General features: G+C 42.6%; 1 pseudogene; it reads left to right on the forward strand.

The window, feature by feature from the left end:
• Positions 1-4032: 4032 nt before the first annotated feature.
• LOC138431155 (heterogeneous nuclear ribonucleoprotein C pseudogene) lies at positions 4033-5297 on the forward strand (annotated as a pseudogene).
• The last annotated feature ends 477 nt before the right edge of the window (positions 5298-5774 follow it).

Below are 5774 nucleotides of genomic sequence, written 5' to 3' on the forward strand. Positions count from 1 at the left end.
GATGATCCAACCAGTCCATTCTGAAGGAGATCAGCCCTGGGATTTCTTTGGAAGGAATGATGCTAAAGCTGAAACTCCAGTACTTTGGCCACCTCATACGAAGAGTTGACGCATTGGAAAAGACTCTGATGCTGGGAGGGATTGGGGGCAGGAGGAGAAGGGGACGACAGAGGATGAGATGGCTGGATGGCATCACTGACTCGATGGACGTGAGTCTGACTGAACTCCGGGGAGATGGTGATGGACAGGGAGGCCTGGCGTGCTGCGATTCATGGGGTCGCAAAGAGTCAGACACGACTGAGCGACTGAACTGAACTGAACTGAACTGTTTCTTTATATGAGGACAAGAAACAAAGCACAGAAAGTTTTAAGTTCAAACAGGATCTTTGCCCCCAGGTTAGTAACTAACGGGGGTCTTTGTTCCCTTTACCCTGTGGTTAACAAAATGTTAAGAGGTTAACAACCTTCTCTAGTTTACCTCGCTGAGCCACACAGTAGAGCAACCTGCACTGAAATTTTCAGAGGACTTCTCTCAACAAGACGTATCCTATCAAGTCTTCCATAAATAAGAGTTGGTACCCATAATTACTTGTAATTTTATGAAAGGTGGATTCAAAGTTCTAGTGGGTTTTTTGGTTTCTTTTAAAGCATATACTGTTACTTCCATGGTTCAATAACACTCAGAAAATGGAATTTTTTAATATAGATAATGTATATGATATACTGTTTTCTGTAACTGATTGCTTTACATAAACACACATGTCTATTTCAGAAAAATGTTTCAGAGGGAAATAGTGTTATAACAAATTAACACTGCAGGGAGCAGCATTAAACTGTTATCCATATATTACTGCTCTAAAAAAAAAAAAAAAAGCACCAAGTAAATGCAAAAATAACTTTTTTCCAGAACCTAAGACCATTCTCAACATCAGTCAAGACTCACTGAAAGTGTTTTTAATAACACTCAGAGTTAGCATGTCCTCAACCGATGCTTATGCCTGGTTGCTCACCTTAGCTTTACTGCTCTGCTCTCCTGTGGTTGGTTGATGTCCTACCGCCAGAAAAAAAAACCACCTTGCTAAGTAACACAGCGTGTCTTCTCTTACCCAGCCCCTCTGAGGACACTGGGGGAAGGGTTGGGTTGAGGGGCTGAAGAGCGGAAGGGAACATGGCACCCGAGAGCCTCCTCAAGCCCACATGCCGAAGACGCCACAGGAAGATGGTACCCGGTACCTGAGAATGCTGGACCCGAAACAAGACTAGCTGGACTGCCAAACGAAAGGACGGAAACGCAGGGCTCAGGAGAAGCCTTAGAGTGAGCATCTCCGCTTGGTATTCCAACACACTTCCGTCTCTTCAGCCAAAACTACACTTCCGGCTCCTTCGCGGGGCGTGCAGTTGAGTGTCCAACCTCCGGTAATGTGAGGCATGAGCAGGCCTGGCATGTGCTGAGGTCATTAAAGCTAGAGTCCCTTCTCCTCCCCTCTCTTTCCCTTCTGCTGACTTGACGCAGCCCGGCACAGAGACCTTGGGAGCTACACGTTAGAGCTAGTTGAGCTCTGATGGAGGAGCCCCTGCTTCCTCCTTACTGCCTGGAGGAAAACCCCGCTGACCAAAAACACCCCTTTAGGATCACAGAGAGGCAGAAATGAACTTCTACTGTGTTGGAGTCACTATACACTTTGGAGTTTGTAATAAAGAGCTCACATAGTCTAGTATACAAGCCAACATGCAAAACCTGCTCCAACATTTTAGAGAAGTATTCTTTCCCCACCATGCTGCTGCTGCTGCTAAGTTGCTTCAGTCGTGTCCGACTCTGTGCGACCCCAGAGACAGCTTCCCACCAGGCTCCCCCGTCCCTGGGATTCTCCAGGCAAGAACACTGGAGTGGGTTGCCATTTCCTTCTCCAATGCAGGAAAGTGAAAAGTGAAAGGGAAGTCGCTCAGTTGTGTCCAACTCTGTGCGACCCCATGGACTGCAGCGCACCAGGCTCCTCTGTCCATGGGATTTTCCAGGCAAGAGTACTGGAGTGGGGTGCCATTGCCTTCTCCATTCCCCATCATAATATCTCCCTTATCTTTCAGACAATCCATTGCCTGAAACCATTTTTCTACTCGGTGTTCCAACATAATGAGTCCCAATTCATCCTCAGGTTCTTTTTTTCCCAACAATATTAACTTTTTTCACCTATATTAAAATTATTGACAAATAACTAATATATTTAAAATGTACAACATAATAATATATATAGAAATTATGAGAGTTCCCCCTATAGAATTAATCAACACGTCACCTCACAAATTTACCTTTTTTTTTTTTTTTTGGTGAGAACCCAAGTTCTAATCTCTCAAAAAATTTCAATTATACAATATAGTATGATCAACTGTAATCATCATGTAATACATAAGTTGCACAGACCTTATTCATCTTATAAATCAAAGTTTGTACCCTTTCACCACTCTCTCCCTATTTCTCCCACAATGGCAACACTATTATATTATTTCTGTGAGTTTTGACTTTTTTTTCCCCCAGAGTTCTCATATAAGTGATATCATGCAGTATTTGCCTTTCTCTGGCTTATTTCACTTAGCATGATGCCCTCCAGGTTTACCCATGTTGCTGCACACGACACAATTTCATTTTTTGCGACTGAATAAGATTTAGTTTATTTCTATCATATCTTCTTTATCCATTCGTCTGTCAATTTTAGACAAACACTAAGGCTGTTTCCATATCTTGAAGGCTAGTATGAATAATACTGCAGTGAATATGGGAATACAGATTGAATCCAGGATTTCTGGTAACTCAAAAGCCAAAGAAAAGTGTAGAAAATTGGTGAAAGAAGTTCCTGGCCAACTCATCTTTCAAGACCTAGCCCCTTGCTACCTTGACTCCTGTGCGCGCTTCTACCATGGCAACCACCACACTACTTTTCTAATTTGCTTTCATGAATCCCACCTCCTTCCCATTCTGTTATAACACCCTTAAGGGCAGGCACCATTGATCCCTGTCTACACCTTTAACATGTAGAGCAATGGGGCTCAGGCTTGGAGATCAGATAGGATGGCGTTCTATCCCTTCCCCTTATGAGATGTGTGACCTTGAAAAGCTTTTTTCACTTCCTCTCTCTGAGCTGACTTAGTTGATGGGAGGATTCTTGAGAAATATTATTCTCCCTAATTATTGAGATAATCATAATTACTGTTATTAATGCAAGTTCAGCATGTGATTCAGTGCCTGGCACCGTCCATCACAGCTAAATAAATGGTTCAAGGTTCACAAAGGCTGATTTTTCACCCTCTTCTTGCCTCTGTGACTGTCTTTGCCAGGAAACTGTTTTGAGAAATGACATGTACAACTGCTAATTCTAAAACTCTCTTTTCCTGTTTCCAGATTCCCAACCCAGGCATTCCAAGTTCTAAGGCTTCAAATAAACAGACCCTTGATTACAGAACTTGTCTGGTTTCTTCCCCAAAGCATGCTCTGTGACAACACTGGTTTGTCCGTGCCCTCTGCAGCAGAGATTGGATCACTACCTCAGCCACTGGTACTAGCATGATGCCGATTATCACTTTGTCCCTTGTGTTTATGTCACTTACATCTATGTCTCATTCCTTCTCTGGTCAAAAATGGCAGAAGAATCACAGTCCATCATAGAGGCTATTAAAAGTGCCAAAATCAAACTAGGAAAGTTCAAAGTGAAATTTCAATTCTCTTGAGAAAGAGCAACTGCAGCATGGACTTTTGAAGGATCACTCAAGCCTCTACAGAAAAAAAGAATAACCCACACTCAAGACATAAAATACGTGAAAACTTGTAAGACTGTGTTCTACCCATGTCTATAGTCCAGAGTTACACACACACACGCACAATACGTTCCATTTTCAAAGCAAAAAAATTTCAAGAAAATCAAGCCAATAAATGAAGAAAACATGAATTAATAAGATACAAAAATTAAGGTGAACAGGTGAAGACTGAGCGATTGCAACCGCGTTGCCGACCTCAAGCAGCAATCGGCTTCTTCAGGTAGAACCCAGGGGTAAGAGATTCAGAATCGAATCTCTTCTCCCTTCCCCCTCCTGGTTACAAATCACTTGAAATATATAAGTTAGTGGAACTTGCTTGAGTGAGATTTTTTTTTGATCTTCAGCTACATTTTTCAGCTTTGTGAGGCACCGTATCATCAAAGACAATGGCCAGCAATGTTACCAACAAGACGGGTCCTCGCTCCATGAACTCTCGTATATTCATTGGGACTCTCAATACCCTTGTGGTCAGGAAATCTGACGTGGAGGCAATCTTCTCAAAATACGGCAAAATCGTGGGTTGCTCTGTTCATAAGGGCTTTGCCTTCGTTCAGTACGTTAATGAGAGAAATGCCCGGGCTGCTGTGGCAGGAGAGGATGGCAGAATGATTGCTGGCCAGGTTTTAGATATTAATCTGGCTGCAGAGCCAAAAGTGAACTGAGGGAAAGCAGCTGTGAAACGATCTGCAGCGGAGATGCACGGCTCATCTTTTGACTCGGACTATGACTCTCAACGGGATTATTACGACAGGATGTACAGTTGCCCAGCACGTGTTCCTCCTCCTCCTCCTATTGCTCGGGCTGTAGTGCCCTCAAAACGCCAGCGTGTATGAGGAAACACCTCACAAAGGGGCAGAAGTGGCTTCAATTCTAAGAGTGGACAGCGGGGATCTTCTTCTAAGTCTGGAAAGTTGAAAGGAGATGACCATCAGACCATTAAGAAGGAGTTAACCCAGATAAAACAAAAAGTGGATTCTTTACTGGAAAGCCTGGAAAAAATTGAAAAAGAACAGAGCAAACAAGGAGTAGAGATGAAGAATGATAAGTCAGAAGAGGAGCAGAGCAGCAGCTCCCTGAAGAAAGATGAGACTAATGTGAAGACGGAGTCTGAGGGGGGTGCAGATGACTCTGCTGAGGAGGGGGACCTACTGGATGATGGTGATAATGAAGATGGGGGGATACCAGCTGGAGTTGATCAAGGATGATGAAAAAGAGGCTGAGAAAGGAGAGGATGACAGAGACAGCGCCAATGGTGAGGATGACTCTTCAGCACATAGCAGAGTTTAGAAATCTTGTCCCATTATTTCTTTACCTAGGCGCTTGTCTAAGATCAAAATTTTCACCAGATCCTCTCCCCTGGTATCTTCAGCACATGCTCACTGTTCTCCCCATCCTTGTCTTTCCCATGTTCATTAATTCATATTGCCCTGTGCCTAGTCCCATTTTCACTTCCTTTGACCCTCCTAGTAGTTATATTAAGTCTTACCCTGTAATTTTTGCTTTTAATTTTGATACCTCTTTATGACTTAACAATAAAAAGGATGTATGGTTTTTATCAACTGTCTCCAAAATAAACTCTTGTTATACAGGGAGTACAGTTCTTTCCGTTCATACCAATAGTTGCTTCCCTAACTACAAAGGCAGTCTCATTAGTTGAGTAGAACCTGAGAGCAGCTTTGAGTTAGAGGTATGTGTGTTATACCCCACATAAGAGTGCTGTGTGGGGCTGTTCAACACAAATGTAACAAGGTATTTTTGTGAATGAGAGCTGGCATGTTAAATGCATCCTCCAGAAAAATAACTAATGTAATAGTCTTAAGATTTGTTTTCTAAAGTTGATACTGTGGGTTATTTTTGTGACCAGCCTGATGTTTGGGACCTTTTTTTCTCAAACTAAACAAGATCTTATTAAGCCAGGAATTTGGAGAGAAAAAAAAAAAAGATACAAAAATTAAAATTTTAAGTAA

The sequence above is a fragment of the Ovis canadensis genome, chromosome 26 (assembly GCF_042477335.2).
Source record: "Ovis canadensis isolate MfBH-ARS-UI-01 breed Bighorn chromosome 26, ARS-UI_OviCan_v2, whole genome shotgun sequence".
Taxonomy (NCBI): domain Eukaryota; kingdom Metazoa; phylum Chordata; class Mammalia; order Artiodactyla; family Bovidae; genus Ovis; species Ovis canadensis.